Here is an 18,502-nt window from a genome sequence, read left to right as displayed (position 1 = left end):
CAATGTCTGTTATTGGCCATAGTAATATATCAATTTGCCCTCCTATTCTACACAACTATAAATTGGACAAACTTCTTGTAAGGCTCCATCCCATGTTCACCAAGGATGTCTGGTGAACATGGACTGAGAGCCCTTTCCTCAGTGCAGTGCAGGATGGTGGAATCCAATCAGAGGAGCCATCTTACTAAGCTGAGAAGGCAAATATCATCGCTCAGGGATGCTGAAAACTGCAAAGTTCAAGAGGAGATAGCTGTGTAGGCAGGAGGGTGAGGAGAGATGGAGATGTGAACTAGGAATCTGCAAGTGAGATTCAATGACAGATATTTGGCAGAGAGCTAGGCTTCAGACACATTGGATATGCTCCAAAAGATCAAGCAGAGAGCAGCTGCTTTGGAGCTGAGAGCAAAACATAGATACCAGAGGTCATGCATTCCTGTGAAACTTTGGAGTTCTTGTCTATTAGGTGGTGATATCTTGCTGAGCCTATCAGGCATTCAGATAAGACAACAAAAGAAAGATCAGGAAACTGGGGAAAGGATTATAAGGACTATGCCCTAGAATAAGGTTTGGCAAATATTTTCTATAAAGGGACTTTAGTAAACATTCTGACATATTATTTTTCTTCTTCCCCTTATTTTTGCAATTCTTTCTCTATAAAATAATTCTTAGCTGTGACAAAAACAGGACGTTGGATTTTGTCATATTGTTCTGGTTTGCCAATCTCTGTAAGTAGGGTAAGATCTACATTCTAAGGCTAAGAGTAAAAGTAAAATAAGTCCACCCTAATAAAGAATAAATTCAAGTCTAGATGATCAGAAAGATTCCAAAGTAATTTAACTGCTTATCAGAAAAAAGTCAAAATTCTTTAAAGCAAGATAAGATGCTTTATAATTGACTGGAATGCAATATCAACAAGATAGAGTGTAAATTCAAAAACATGTAGAAAAGCATAAAATGTGACCTTTAACCAAAAAAATGAAGGTGCCATTAGAAACAGATGCCAAAATTACCCAGATGTTGAATTAGGAGACAGGAATTTAAAATATCTATTTTAAGTATGTTCAAGGACTTAGAAAAAAGCATGGTCATATTGAGCGAACATATGGGGACTCTCAGCAGAGAAATTAAAGCTTTTTAAAAAGGAACCAAGCTGAAATTTAAGAACTAAATTATAAAATACAAGAAATGAAAAATTCACTAGATGAGCTTAACGTTGGGCTGGAGACACAAGAGGAAAGGGTCAGTGCCCTGGAAAACAGATCACTAAAATTATCTCATGGGAGCAACAGGGAAAATAGACCAAAAAATAAACAGAGCCACACTGACAGGTAGGACATTATCAAGCAGTGGAACATGTAACTGGAGTCTCAGAAGAAGAAGGGAAATACAGAATGGGGCAAAAAAAAAAAAAAAAAAAAATAGCTGAGGAACTTATGGATTAAAAAGAATTCTCAATTTTAGTGGAAAAATATTTCAGCTTAGAGATGCATGTGCTGTAATGAAACTTAAACAGAATGAATACAAAGAAAAGCATGCCTAGGAATATCATTGTCAAGCTACTAAAGAGCAAAGATAAAGAAAAATGCTTAAAAAACAGCCAGGGAAGAAGGACATGCCATAAAGAGAGAAAAGATGCAAATGACAGTTGACTTTTTTCAAAAACAATGGAGGCCAAAATACAAGAGAATGCATCTTTCATTGGCATCTTCAAAAGGCCAAAGAAAGAACAAAAAAAGATTTGTCAATCTACAATTCTATTTCTAGAGATGGTATCCTCAATAGGTAAAATCATTTTAAAAATTGAGATAAATAAAAGTTAAATTTTTTCAATGTCAAAAGACCTACACTATAAGAAATACTAAAGGACATGCTTCAGAGTGAAAGCAATAAGAGAAAACAGGATCTACATGAAGGAATTAAGACCAGTGGACATAGAAAAATGTATGCTTAAACATGAACATATACTGTATTTTTCTCATTTTGATTTCTTTGAAAAACAACAAAATCTTACTATGCTAGTTAAGTTAGAGTAAGTCCACTAGAGCCTTTCTTTCCCACTGATAAAAATCTCAGCACAAAATAAAAGAGGAACTATCTGAGATTTTTGAAAAATTAGCAATAAGCACGTGAATTGGGAAGGAAAGCTAAAACCTGAAGAACAATGTGTACAGAGGTGAGTTATCCATTTACTTTTATTTTTTTCAATATTTATGTGTAACACTGAGCTGAGGACAGGCATCCTGAACAGAGTTTCCATGAAAGAATGATTAGATAAAACTCCAAAAGAAACCCTATTTTTCCAGCCAGAGGAACCTTCTCTGTAAATTGAAAAAGGTAATAGGGGAATACATCTTTTGTTTATTTCATTTTTACATTTTTTTTGCTCTTAGCTTTCACCCAAAGTCAACTCTTTGCCCAAAGGTTCTCCAAAAATCAATCTAACCTTCTGCTTTAAGGAAATGGAATATAGAAAAGTAAATTAAACTCAAAGGAAGCAGAAAGAAGAAAATAATAAAGAGAACACGTCAATGATATTGAAGATATAAAAGCAACTTAGAGAGCCTGTGAAATGAAAAACTGGTTTTCCAAGTAGACAGATAAGAAAAATGAGGTATAGGATACAAATTACCAATATAAGAAATGAAGAGACCCCAGATATTTTGAATGTGTAATAAGGAAATATGACAAAAAGGTATGGCTAGTTTTCTTAATTATAAATAAATGACAAATTAATCTCATAATAAAGTTATAGTATGTATGTAGGATACATTTAGTAAAAATGTGACATTTGTATGCCCCCCAGCAGTATGCACTTAAAGGTTATGAACAACAGGGAAAACATAATTCTAAATGTCATCTTTTTTTTTTTTTTTTAATTTCTGGAGTAGCATTGTCCAATAGAACTTTCTGTCATGGTATATATGTTATTTAATAAGCACTGTCCAATATAGTAGTGGTAGCCTCTTGGGACTGTTGCATTTAAGAACTAGAATTTTAAGTTTTATATAATTTAAATTTTATATAATTTATTAAATTCTGTTTATCTTACTTTTTGGCATGTCAAGATTATGGAAATGAAAATGTTTCCTCATTTTATTTCATATTTCTTTACCTCAAAAAAGGTTCATATACTTTTTACTCAATCACCATGATTCATATAAACAATAAAAAGAGTAAGTTATGTATGTGCACATAGATACCCACACGTACTACACATGTGACTACATTACATGTTGGGTAAGCAGTAAGTAACATGATTCTTTATGTTCCATTGAATGTATTCAAAGATGTTGGATTTGCTTTGTACAAAATTTAAGTGAAATATTTCTTAAAGACTGCTTTAGCACAATACTTCACTGATTTCAAGGTGTGTTCATGTTCTTACTGAGTCTGATTCAAAAAAATAAAATTTTATAAACAAAATGACATTTCAGGAAAGGTGCTTTGTAAACTCCATATATCTGCAGACCAAATCCTCTCTTCTAATCCTAGTGGAAGCTTTATTAGGTAAGCTAAAGTCAAATCAAAATTGTTCTTGCCTGCTTGTTTAACAAGTAAATAAATCAATAATGCCATACGGTTACTACTTTAATTTTGTTTTTCAGATTTCATTATAAACTTCCCTCAAATCGAACACAGCATATGTGCAAAATCTATAAAATGCCTTTACTTGCTCATTGCATAAAGCAAATTAACGCCTCAAAACATATGTTACACTGAGCAATCCCCAAATGCTATTACCAATATATCCTATTTTGTATTAGGTTTCAAAAAGGTCATCAGTCTACAGAATTTTAGAAAGTCCTGTCGATTTTCATGTCTTAGCTTGGCATTAACAGTCACACTGTCAAGCATGCCCTTTAACGTTTTGACCTACCAGAAAACAGGCAGTTCAACTGGAGCCTCTATGGAGGAATTCACTTGATAGGCAGGACTGAAGCAGGAAAAAAAATTCTTTCTCTGTCTACATCTCAGAAAGAGTCTCTACATGCCAAATTTTCACTTTCATTTAGAAAAAAGTGAACAAAGAGGTGAATATATTCATTCAGCAATTACAGTCTTTATGCAAACTGCAAACTCATAAATTTAAAATCTTTATTAGAGCTTCCTTCTTGGTGTAGTCTATTCTATTGTTCATTAATTTGAAGGTGTAAAAAAGGAAGCATTGAAATAGGGACAGAAGACAATAGGAAAGTTGAACGTTCAAGTTTACATTCTGTACTCCATTCATGTTAAAAGTGAGACCATCACCATTTTGAAAACTTTGGCTTTGATGAAAAAAAAACATTATCTAAAATAGATAAATGGTGAGTGTGTTACAACAGATATCTTCTCTGTATAAAGCTGATACTTTGATAAACATTTTTTCCTTGCCTGACTCTATAGTTTATTTTTTCAAAAATATTTTTTCTCTAAATATGGGTTTATCCTTGTTTCATATTAAACATTCATAACCATGTCATTTTATACTAACAATTATTAAAATTTTTCTACTCTTCTGTATTTCTATTTACAAAACAAAATTGTTAATACACTGATAGAAGTAGATGCAAGAGAAGAAAATAAAATGCTAATAAGGAGATAAAGAGTAACTACTGACAAATTTTGAGAAATTACTCTGTAAAGTTGAGCAAATAAATGAGGTTATAACTGGGATTATGGAAACCCGCTACTGTTATTTTTTAATGTTGGGACTTTACACTGCATTTGATATTGATGAGAATAAGCAGTAGCAAAGGAGTAAATTACCCTAAAGGAGAGATGAGGAAGGACAATATCTTGGAGAAAGGGAGTGGGGATGGCATCTTATCATCATGAACTGGATAAAAAAACATATGTGCTATGTCTCAAAGCACATTTTAAATATGAGTATGTCAAATGTTTGAAAATGAAAAAAAATTTTAAATATACTCTGAAGATAGTTATCAAAGAAAGTTGGTATAGCTATACTAATATTAGATAATGTAAATCACTCAGGTAGATATGATGACAATTATAAACTTGTGCCTCTGGTATATAGATAAGCAATATTTGACATACATAAATTAAATGAAAACAGTAATACATCTATAGTCATTGTGGGAGATATTAAATCACGTATCTCATAAACCTTATACAAGCAGACGAAAATGCAGTAATGGTAGAGAAAATATAAGAAAGCACAATTAAAAATGTGTATAAACAATCAAGTGAAAATATAACCAAAAGAGATAAAACCGTGTTTATTTCATAAGTAAATCAGGTATATATTTTCTATATATCTTGGATGATAAAGTATCTGTAAACAAAATTTAATGGATGAGACCATAAAGTATATTTAAACAAAATTCAGGAGATTTTCTGACTGTAGAAAAATAAATAAAAAGATAAACAGAAAATATCTAACTGTTAGAAATTAGGCAACATACTTCCAAATAACACATAGGTCAGAGGAAAAATTACAGTAGAAATTAGAAAATGCTTTAAACAGAAGGAAAATGAAGACACAGCATATGAACATTTGTGGGAAATGGCAAAAACAATGCCTGGAGGGAAATCTATAGCCTTAAATAAATACATTAGAAAAGAACAAAGACTGAAAATCAATGATCTAAGCTTCCATCTCAAGATGCTGGGGAATGTATAGCAAAGAAGAGAAAGTAAATGGAAGGAAATAATAAAAATAAGAGAACTTTATGAAAGAGAAACAATGCATAGAAGAGGTGGTTCTTTGAAAATATGGATGATTCTAATAAAATACTAGCAAGACTGATCAAGAAAAAAATGAAATATTTACCAGTTACTAACATCAGATAAAAAGTCCTGTCATTCCAGACTCTAGACATGTGAAAACGAAAATAAAAAGATATTAGTAACTCTTTATACAAATACACTTGACAATTTTTGAGAAGAAAAAAAAAATCCTTGAAAACCACAACTGTTTGTGTGTCAGGAAGAAAGGTGAACGATGTATCAGAGACAGTGGGACTTCTGCCATGGTGGAGAATTGTCTAATTCAGGAAAGACATGGCATGACCAAAGGCTAAGCTAGAATTTAGTCAATGTAGAAAACAAACACACACAAATGAAAAATGGTGTGTCACTTAGCTAGGTAAGTGGACTATGATAGTCTGATAAGCCTCTATTTATTAATTATGAGGTTAATGGATTTGGATTTGACACAATGAATAACAGAGAACAGATTCTTAAAAAATAGTGCGATAAAAGGATAAAGAGATGAAAATATCAACAATTACTGTATATGTGTTCAGTGCTTGATAATCCTGGCATTTTGCTTTGGGTAACTAGAGTGGGAGAAGGCAGAGTTACAGTAAAAGAACAAATAAACTTGTGACATTAATTCAGGTAAGAAGTAAGATTTGAACTTGGGTTTGCAATTTTGTTGAGCAAATGGAAAACAACACACAAACAGGAGAAAATCTAAACCTTTCTATGGAGGGAGATATCCAGAACTAGATAACATGTTTAATTTTAAAGGAAAAGGAGAGAATTAGAAACACAGTACAAGGTTATACATTTTAGGGACTGAGAGAGAGTGTATTCACATGTTTATAAATGAGTACAAGAGAGACAAGACAATACAATTTTTTAAACAAATCAAAGCATTTGAATAGCTTCATCATCAGTGAAAATCGTATCAAAGTAGACAGAAGGTAAGACAAATGAAGTTTCTCCATCTGCCTTTGAACAGCAATATGAAATTAAGGGTGAGATAATTTTCTATTCATGGAAGCTATTCTGCTTTGAAATTTACTCATACACTCAGATATGTCAGGAAGGTAATGCACTCTGTAATATGGTCTTTAAAATGCACAGTGTGACTGGCATGGTTTAAACATAACATTTAGTTGCAATATCACCCCAAATTATCCTAGCAGGGAAAGCTGAGGCAAACCACCAATTTTGACTCCACATGTATTCCAGATTCAGAAAAATGGATAAATTGGCTTCTTTTGTGCTCTCCTTGCTGCTTGTCTTTATGAGCAGTGAAATTGTGTGGATGGAGATTTCAACTCACAGAGAGGCTTCTAGAGGAAAGCTGCAGGAGTTAGCAACTCACAGGGCAACCTGGACTGCAAATGGAACCCAGCTGTCATCATGCTAAACAGGGTGGGGAGATTAGAAGGTAGGAGGCAGTTATTTTAAGCAACAAACTCCAAGTGACTGAACTCCCATGGGGGAAAGAGAAAGCCCATGAATAGTGGGCATTCTAAGAAAGATTAATTTGGCTTTTCAAACAGCTGTTTCTCAAAAGGTTAGCAACAGGTTTCCAAGACTTAATAAGGAGTTATTTTACAGTTCTCCATTATTGTAACTGTAGGATCTTCAGCAAGTCATTTAACCTCTCTGTACCTCAGATTCTTTCTCTGCAAAATGGAGATAACGTCTAAAGATCAGATAGTAAGTCAGCAGATTACACGAGGTCTCTCTCATCACTTTAGGATTTATCGTTCTATGATTCACAAAAACCTCTACCTATGTGACCCACAAAGGCCTATAACTAACATGAGTGCCCGTTATAATTCTTCAACCTTTAAAATAGTGGCCACTTACCTCCTACCTGTGTATGTTTAATACCCTTCTGGATTCTCAGCTGGCTCTGCTCTGACTTGGGGATAATTGAAGAAATCCTTGATCAGTAACGGCTAGGAATTAGGAACCTAACTCTTACGGTGTTATGAGAATTGAATGTATTAATGTATTAAATTTCTTAACCTCTACTGCTTGACATATAGCAACTATTCAATAAGTATTAATGCTGGTGGGTGTACTGATTCATCACTGAAATGGACATTGTGCTAATGGTGCTGTCAACCTTTCTGCTGATCCACTGCAACATAATACACTGATTCCCTGATGCCAGTAATCAGTGCCACAAATTTCTTGTGACCAAGTCCCTACTGTGTATTATTATTCCATATCTTGTTTTTCTTTTTAACTTGGTCTCATTTCTTGTGCTTGATCCTAAGTTTAACTCACCAGTTCTTCTAGGAACAAAAGATTTGTGGAAGAGATCTAGGGTGTGTGGTGTGGTTGGATTCTTGATGTCTGCTTTGACCTTACTGATGCAGGTGACCATGTGGACCTGTACTGGCTTGAGTCTGTAACCCCATGTTCTGCTCTATTCTCTGTTGCCTCCAGGGCACAATCAATTTCACTACACCTGGCCAACTTTTATGGTCTCCAGCGAAGCTACAAATAGATCACACATTCTTCCCAGTTTTCTGAAAATTTAGAAGATACGAGAGAAGAGAAGTAAGAATACCACCTTTTACAAGGTTGATGTTACAGAGTGTGTGTGTTCTGGGAAGATATAAATGAACTTCCTAACATCGAATTCAGAATTAGGCAAGACCGGATGGGGATGGCTGGTACTGGAGGCGATTAGACTGAAGAGGAAAACAGTATGGGGCTCAGCCCTGGATGCCCTGTTTTTTTCACCCCAAATCTGCCAGCAGGAGAAGTGAATAAAGGTGTAGAGAGAGATTAGAAGTGACTTAAGGGGAAAAGTACCTTCTTGGAGAAACGAGAAGTGGCTCTCTCATGACTGGCTGTACTTTCTCCTGTGAAAGGTGATCTCTAAATCTTGGCTACATTTGGACCAAATCCTTTAATAGTTATTAAGACCTTCTATATTTTATTGAGGGTAGCAGTAAGGAAGTAATGTAAGCCCTTTCTATAACCTTTCCTTCTTATGGAGTTCTGTAAGTGGAATCCAAGTTTGTGTTCATAATATAAATTTAGCAAACATAATATTTGGTGTTAATTAAAAACAGACTCTGGAGAGAGATGCTGAAAATGCAACATTTTCCCTAAAGACAAAATAAAAGAACATTTTTTTAAAAATTGGCTAATATGCATCTGTATGTAAACACAGGAGATAAAGAAAATTATTTTCTGAGTAATGGGTATTAATTTACTATTTGTCATAGTTCCCTAGGTTATGATCATCTTCTTTATAATATGTGACCCAGGGTATCATTTCTGCTATTTATTTGTCAGTGTTATGTCCTCTAAGAATTTCTCTTTTTCATTCTGTAAGATAGTGTTGTTAGTCATCATCAAGCACTTTCAGGATCTGAATTCATTAAAATATTTTAATAAGGATGAAAAATAATGCATTTTGAAATGTGTCTCAAGGGTTCCACAGGGACAAAGAGCAAACAATAAATGAACAAAAAAAGAACTTAACATAATGTCAAGCAGTAAAACAATGCAGATAAACTGCATGGGATTTCTCTAGTAATTATGGCTTAGGAAAATAGAATAGGAAATCTGAGGGGACTAGTTTTCTCTTTCTTCTGTTAGAATCACAGTGGCCTGGTGGTGGTGGTGGTGGTGTGTGTCTCACTTGGAAAAGGTAAAGGTAAATCCTGCAACTATACTCTTTAATGCACATTTACAGCCATTACTAATGTCCCAGAGGCACACAGGACTCTTGGTGACCTACAACTATAATAATAGGCAGTCTTCACTAAGCACCTGCATTGAGAAAGAAAAAAAAAATGTGCTAAGCAGTTTGTGTGGGCTATCTCATCTTATCTTTCAGCTATTCTGTAATATAGGAACTATTAATCCCCCTTTGTAAAAAAAAAAAAATTTTTTTTAAAAACAAGCCTAAAGAGGTTATGTATCTTTGAAAGAACATATGCTAGAAATAGTCAAAGACAGGATTTTAAATTCTTGTCTGTCTGGATGCTTACACATCCCCTAAGTCATTGGATTTCAAATTATTTACCAGGGCATAAGAAAACAGGTATACTGGGGATAGATAGGAAACATTAAGAAACATACTTTTTAATTTATCTCATCCTTTAAATTTTCACATTTGCGTATGTTTTAGAACACAAACAGCATATTAGTAAAGTATTACATACAGATACTTATAAAGCATATACATAAATTTAGAGTGTTAGCTCAATTTTTGTTATATTTAAATTTTTATTTTATTGATACGGATACATCATAAATAATATATGGAGAAAGTCTGTAACCAATCAACTGCACCTACAAAAGTAACAAAATAAGGTTTTCTCGAAGTCTTTCTGCTTTTTCACTTTCTCATCCTCACTTCCTTGACTCTAGACAGCCAGTATCCTCATGGCTATGTGCCAGACATCCACATATGACTTTGGTGTCCCATAACAGCCTCCCTCTAAGTTCAGGCTTTCCCTTCTTGCACTATATCCTTTACCTATATCATTAGGCTTGCCCTTTCTTCAGCGTTGCTGCCTGGATCTCAGTGTAAAACAAATGATCTATTAATGTGATAATGCAGATTGTTGATAAGTTATGCCATGACATGTTTAGAGTTTCTATATTTAAAAATGAGGTCTTTCACATCAGATAAAACATTGGAAATGAAGAGTGGAGGGAAACTCATTCTTTATCCTGATTTCTTCTCCCAAAGGTATGGATTACCAATTACTTGGAATATGTTAAGGATTTAAAGAATGTATGTTTTTGAGTGGTGTTTTCACTTTGCCAACACTGGTGATATTCTACACATTTTTTACATATGACTTAAAATTTATTTTTTCTTTAAATAAAGGGCTATCCTAGATGCTGTCTTCCCTCATATGCATCTTTTCTCCAATGACTAGCTTGTCTATTTTGAATGTGAAATTTGATAATTTCTGTGTGAAAATATAATAACATATTTAACATAAAAATCATTCAAATTTGCCAAGACTCAGCAAAGAATATTCTTAGCCATATCTTTTGTATGGCAAGGATTAGCTTCCAAATCATTAAGGGTCTTAAAAAAAAAAGACCTACAATCTCTTTGAATTATTGATGCTGTATCAATGCCATATTTTTTGCATGGCAAGGATTAGCTTCCAAATCATCAAGGGTCTTAGAAAAAAGACCTACAATCTCTTTGAAATATTGATGCTATATCAATTCATCTATAAAAATGACAACTAGATATTTGATATATTTTCATTCCTATGAACATCTTTTTAGTTATAAATCCATCTCTCTGAAGGGATACACCAGTGAGGGCAGAAGTTTTCTAACTTGTCTATGGAGGTAGAGAGCAGAAGAAAATGATGGAAATTACGGTAAAGGTTATAAAGAATGTGAGTGAATTCAGTTTAGATTTGGTAAGATTGTTAAATCATTTGCAAACTTTGATTTCAATGTAATTCTATTTATTTTCCTTATGAAAGATGAACATTTTCACTACCATACTTTCAGATGACATACATCAGTGTCACATTGATCCATCTCAGCAAGCATTTTATCCTAGCTCTCTAGTTCTATCTTATTTATTTGCATATCTATTTTTATAACAGATAATTTCTAAGGTCTTTAAATAAAAGGTGAGCTGATAGGGCACTGTATAGAATGAAAACAAGAAACTAGTTATTTTGTGGTTCCTCTTACAAGTTAAAATATACAGAAATGGGAGTTTTTTGATTGCCATAATGAAAGGCAAATTCAATTAATATTCGTTGATAAAAAACATATCTTTTTATATGTCCCTAACTATTGGATTTGTATTACAAGCATACAAAATTCAAATTCTAATAAATTACAAAGAAAACTGGTATAAAAATTTTATGAAAGACAGTCAAACCACTTCAAAATAATATCTTTCAAGCTTGATTGTTCTCTTTGAAATAGAGAACATTATAAATGTGCAATGCATATTCAAAGATATCAAACCAGAATTTACATTTTATTTTACATTGGAAACCTGGAAATTAATATTAGAAGGCTGGAGCCACCCTCATTGTGGTATTAATATGCCATTATGAATTAGTTTTAATATTTATTATCCTTAAACCACATTTTTCAACTTTAATATAAATCTTTGAATCATGTAAAATGTTGTATTTATTGTTTGGTTACACAACTAAGTTTACTGAAGTTAGAAAGGAAATAACCAAATAGAAGTGACTCAAAACAAAGAGCATGAAGGCATTAATAATATTGTAAGAGTGACCTTCTTTACTGCATTCTAGCTAGAACTGGAAGCCCTTCACTAGAATGTAATAGCTAGTTCATTGGGTAGCTTATATTCTCTACTGAATATTTTATATGATATTAGGATATTTGGGGTATTGGTATATTTTATTGAATATTTGCCAAATTTTCAGAAGCCATGAAGATATTAATTTAATTAATTAAAACAATACGTTTCGGTGACAGGAAAGATAACATTGTTCTAAAGGAGGCTGTTTTGTCATGTACAAAATATTTTGAGGAGAATAAGGATAATTATACTAAGAACACATATCAATAGCTGTATAATAGCTTCAACACAGGAACAAATGCATCTAGCTGTACTGAAATCCTTAGGACACATATGAATCACTATGCTGTACACCAGAAATTAACACAATATTGTAAATCGAATATACTTCAATTTAAAAAAAAGAAAAGAAAATATGAAATCCTTAAAGATCTCAGAATACCTAGATTTTTCAGATGCATTTTCTATATAGAGTTGTGAACAACGATTAAGGCCTAAGAGAGCCAACAGATATCACTCTTTTTTCTGATTTTAGAATAATAAAGAGATGAAGTCACAGGAAGAGACCATTTTCCTTATGAAGAAGTTTCCACCCCCGCCATCACATCTGGTAAATACTGAGATTGGCCTGACTTACTTGGATCTAGTGTGATGGCTTCAGTTCAGGCACTCAGACATTTCTTATGCTGAAAGACCACATGACAGGATAATAATGCAGACTAACTTCTCACAAGGCAGCTCAAGGCAAAAGGTTCAGAAGTAGCAATGACTGATCCAGATACTTAAAGATGGGAGTGGTTACTAGCTCCTCGTTTGGGTTGATTACCCACCAGCAAAGCTCAGTTTTACTGAAGAAATAGGACTGATTGTATAACACACATCCCTAATGTCTCCCTGCATTTTAAAAATGAAAGGCAAGATCATTTAATATCAAATGTTAAATAAATTGAATAAATAACATGATCCTGACTCTGAATCTCACGATTTGGCATGTGTAAGCAATAATGAACTACGTGCTGCATGCATCTACTAGACAAAAGAAGCAGAGATTTTTGCAAGGCAGGCATCTGCAGCAGGTGTGTCAAGGGAATCTACTTCCTGTTTCTAATACAGCTGCACATGTTTCTGGCAGGCAGCTTGCATTTGTGCCCTCAACCTCAGTGATTTCATCTTGCTTGGCTCTAGATCCACGCATGTCTGTGCATAAATTGTCAGCTTTATTAGAGCTATAAAAGGCCTGAGTGTTAACATCAAGCATGCAGATGCAGTGCTCGCTTAGCCAAGCATACTTCCTGGACCACCACAATAGTGCAGCTGCAACCATTGTAAGCCACTAGCAGTGACATTCTGTAAATCTTTATCTGTTTTACTGTGGCACCGTCATGAGTTGATACAAGGTAAACATTTGGTATTTCAATTAACTAATGGGTAGGCCTCTGTAAATATGTTATTTTTTCCCCTTAGAGGCTAAGTTATGTATTTAAGGTCAAAATATTATTTATAAAATGGCTAATTTGTAATTGCTTACTTAGCAATAATTTGGTCACTTTTTTGTTACCCTGTGTCATTTGACTTCTCAAAGTGTTTTACTTGAAAAATGGAAAATCATTTTGAGGTCACAACTTCTATTTCATCTGTTTCTAATTATACAGAAATTTGTTTTCCTTGAAAGCAAAATTTGTGGGTCCTCTTTATCTTTTGGTTCCTGAAAATGAACTCATGTTTCTTCAGATCATTCTGTTCAATAGTGCCATGAAGAACAAAATCAGCTGGTTGACGTGTCTATAAATTTTTTTCAATTTGAGAACATTTTTATTAATTTTATTAATCCAAAAAGAAACCCCTCATATCTGTATTTTTATATATGTTTATATCCATGGAGTTTTATAACTTCTGTCCTGAAATGGTAAGAAAAATCATTCAATTTGTTCACTTTTTCCTTTACTGTAAGAATTATCAGATTATAAAAATGATAAAAGTTTATTAATATTTCAACAAAAACATAAAGGTATAAAGAAGCTGAAAGACTACCTATAATTGCATAACATGGAGGTGTACATCCAGTGTAATTCCTTCCCATCTTTATTAAAAATAAATAAACCATTTTCACAAGAACTGTTTCAAAAAAAATGTTGATGTCTCCCAACCTTATTCTTTAATTTTCACAATTCATTACTATGTTGTGTAAATGTGCCATTTATCTGCTTTCTTATCTGTCTCCTTTTCATAGATAGCTGAGTAAATCTACTGCTGCATAACCAAGTATGTCAAAACATAGCAATAAACATTACCGTCACACAATTTCTGTGAGTTAAGAATCTGGAAGCAGCTTAGCTGACTGGTTCTCCTTTAGAGTCTTTCATAAAATTGCAGCAAAGGTTTTTATGTTAGTCAAGGCTACAAGCGTTTGAAGTTTGACTGGGACTAGAGGTTCTGATTTTAAGTTTGCTCACATAGCTATTGGCTGGAAGCTTCAACTCCTTGTTACTTGGGCATTTCCATATAATTGCTCAAGAGTTGGCAGCTGGCTTCTCTCAGAGGATGTAGTCTAAAAGACAGAAAGCAAAACTATACTGCTTTACATAGCCTAGTACCCTAGTCACATACTGTCACAACTGTCATTCATGACAAGAGAGTCACTAAGCCTAGACCACACTCAAAGAGAAAGTAATACATAGGTGTAAATATCTGAAGGGTAGGAATCATTGGGACTATCTTGGAGGCTGGCTATCAATGTTTTCAGAGGAGTAAAGGGCTTTGAAATATTTAATTGTTATGCCCTGTGGTCTACAATGGTAATGAACAGGGGTTGGCAAACTACATCTTGGAAGTCAAATCCATCCCAAGACTTATATTTTATGGACTTTGAGCTGAGAATGCTTTTTTTTCTTCTTCTTCTTCCTCTTCTTCTTTTTTTTTTCTTTCCCCACATTGTTACAGGGTTAAAAAAAAGACAAAGAAGAATATGTGAGAGCGACCCTATATGGTTAGAAAAGCTTACAACATTTACTATCTGGTTCTTTACAGAAAACTCCGCCAATTCCTGGTTGTCAGGTATAATATTTGAGGCAATATCAGTATTATCACAGTTATATGAAACAAGCAAATATGAATTTGCCAACTATATTATCTTAGTCTTACATTTTTGTTTTCATTTATACAACTGGCATTATTAACAAAAGCTTATACTTTCATTATTGTTGTGGTTTTTTGTAATTTAAAAAATTGTAACATCAACTCATATTAGGAATTAAAGACACTGCTGTCAACTCAAAAATAAAACCATTCTCTTTGAGGAAGACTTTTAGTATCAAATTCACACTCTACTTCATTATTTCATCAGCAAAGCCAACTCAAGAGTGAAATAAGCAAAAAATAAATATAATTAATGCTAATCTCAATGTTTTAGAATCCCTGATACACAGATCAATCATTCCCTTTGCTTCTACACTCTACTTTTGGGCCTACTATGTTCATAGAGTCTTCTTGTGTTCATTTCTCAGACTGACTGTTACACTGTAGACCAGTGTTGCAGAAACCAATTTTTTACTCCAAAGATGTTTATTCCTATTGATTCCAAAAGTTCTACTGTATGAGATATTTCTCCACTCTACAGAACATAAAGTCAATCAACATATGTTTACTAAAACCTGTATGTTAAATAATATTTTCTGTACTGTAGAGATCACAAAGAAATAAAAGGCTGTCACAGTGGAATTCATAGGTTAGTGTGGGAGCAAACCTTTGAAAATGTAACTTTAACTAATAGTCAAGCCAGTAGGAGTGATGTGCTACGTTAGTGCTACAGAGAAGAAAGGGATAGAAAACATGTCCCGTCAAACCTCTAACACTTTAAAAGTAGATCACTGTGATGTTTGAGGTCATACTAGAATTTTGTTGAATCCATGAAGGCTGAACTTACTTTCTTTGGAGAGAAGGAAGGGGGTCAAAGCTAAATACATGATTTTGCTTTATTCACCTTTAATCTTTCCTTTAGCACCAACAGCCCAGGATGACTTAGAACTTAACTGTCTCAAACCTATTTCCAGAAAGTACCTGGTAATTATTCATAACATAAAAATCAAAGATAACAGCTACTGCTGTGATGATACCGTGAATATTTTCATATTTTCATCATCCTTAAACAGCTGTCCAGCTAACATAATGTAACTGAATTAATGAGAAATTAAACCTTTAATTGTTGCAGATGCTGTGGATGAAGCCATGAGAGGCTATCAGACAGAATGAAACAAGTGATTATTTAAAAATGACTTTCTCTGTGTATATGTGTTTAATTCACTTAATGTTAATCCCTTTATACAGTGGTAATGATGCCTCTGTTAAATAGTTTCCTAAAACAGTAAATCAAACACTACTTGAATTAAATTTTTTTTTAAGTAAGCAAATTAATCTGGTTTCCTAAGGTAGGGCTCCTTTGAATATTTGATGTATATGCTTTTGTGAAAGTTAACATTAGAAAAGAGCAAGGCGGTTCTTGGATAAATAAAACTTTTTTCCATCCCCTCGAAAATTTAGTTAACCTTCCTTCCCATCTTACCAAAGCAATTATCTGATATATACAAAAGTTAAATTGGTATAAGTTTAAATGCATATTTGCAAGTCTGCCTGAAATTTCTATATGATTTGAACACTGGAAACGCTTCTTTAAAAGGTAGATTTGTTTGTGGTCTTCTTAGGAGAAAATCTAATGTCATACATTTATTTCAGGCAGAGAGAATTTTCTGAAAAGAACACTGAAGAACTAAAGGCATGATGAAGTATTCAGTTCTAAAAGTTCCCAGACAATTTGAAAATGTCAAGACACACATTATTCTGTTTATATTAAACAACCTGTCAGACTAGCACATTTGTGAAAAATAACAATGGTTATTTGTTTGGTGTTTCCAGTGTCTCTTCATGTAACTCAAAATGTCCCTCTTCCACGCAGATCATACATTAAAAAAAAATCATTTAAAACTATATAGTACTTTCCAGTAGTTTAACAACATTATTAATGTTTAAACCTAGAGAGAGTTATTGATATCGCCCTTGCTATTGACAGAATGTTTGTGTCCTCCCAAAATTCATTATGCTAAAACCTAATCCACAACATGATGGTATTTGAAGTGAAACCCTTGAGAGGTGATTTGGTCATGAGGTGGATCCCACATGAACGGGATATGTGCCCTTATAAAAAGACTGGACTTCCCTCACTCCTTTGCCAGGTGCAGACACAGCAAGACTGCTGTCTATGAACCAGGAAGCAGGCTCTCACCAGATACCAAATCTGCCAGCACCTTAATCTTGGACTTCTCAGCCTCCCAGACTGTGAGAAACAAAATTTCTGTTTTTTATAAGCCATTCAATTCTCTTTTTTTTTTTTTTCCCTAAAGCAGGTTGAATGGACTAAGGCAGCCCTATAACTTAAACGGTACTCAAAGAAAGGTAGTATATAAATAGAAAGTAGTATCACAAAAAGAGGATTGATCGAAAGAGAAAATGGTCTTCATAAGACACATAAGGTCTAGCTATTGGTAATGTGAATATACACATATAAGTTGTATTAAAATACTTAACCTTGTTCACATAATAACCTTTTATAATTAAACAAACTGTCTTGTTTTAGCTGAACCCATGGGTATAATCTTCAAATCAGTCAGTTAAGATGTATCGAGACTTGTAACTCTAGTTAAGACATCATACTAGACAGACACTATACAGGAAACAGAGAAGGGCTCTTTAAGACATGATGACTACTGGCTTGTCAAGCTGAAATCACTAGAAAATTGAAGAGAATAGAAAAAATTCAAAATAAAAGCCAAGATATAAAGGCCAGCATATAAAGGTGGTTGGAGTTAGATCTGTGATGTTTCTGAGAATTGAGGTTAAAATGAATGAGGGTATAAGGTCAGAAACTGGATTTTCAGAAATACCTGTGCATTATGAACCACACACTGTCTTTCAATTCTATTATTGGATAGTGAATATTCTAAATTATCCTCCAGGTAAAAACCCTACAAAAATGAGTAAAACATAGCCAACAGACTTTTAAGAACATAAACTATATTCACAAGAAAGTAAAGGAAGCACAGAAGGACGTAGCCTGTTTGGGTTGATATAACAGAAGTACCATAAACTTGGTAGCTCATAAACAACAAGCATCTATTTCTCTCAGTTCTGGAGGCTAGGAAATCCAAAATCCTGGCACAAGTCTGGTAAGGACCAGCTTTGTATTGACCACCAACTTCTTACTGTCACCTCACATGGCAAAAGATGCAAGGGATCTCTCTGAGAGCTCTTTTATAAAGATACTAATCCCACCAAAACAAAAGAGGGAGATGGCAATGAAAGCCAGAATGCTAATTTGATTCTGAAGGGTTGATTCTGTAGTTATCCAAGGACTTTCGTCTTTCCGACTTTTTTTCTTTTTCGACTTTTATTTCGGGAAATCAAGAAATTAGAGCCCTGGGTTTAATCTCTGTTTTGAGTCAGGAAGCCAGAGTTTTGGCCTGAGCTGGG

This window comes from Camelus ferus, chromosome 15 (assembly GCF_009834535.1).
Source record: "Camelus ferus isolate YT-003-E chromosome 15, BCGSAC_Cfer_1.0, whole genome shotgun sequence".
In the NCBI taxonomy this organism is placed as follows: domain Eukaryota; kingdom Metazoa; phylum Chordata; class Mammalia; order Artiodactyla; family Camelidae; genus Camelus; species Camelus ferus.
The sequence above is the reverse complement of the archived record's forward strand: the minus strand, read 5'-3'. Positions refer to the sequence as shown.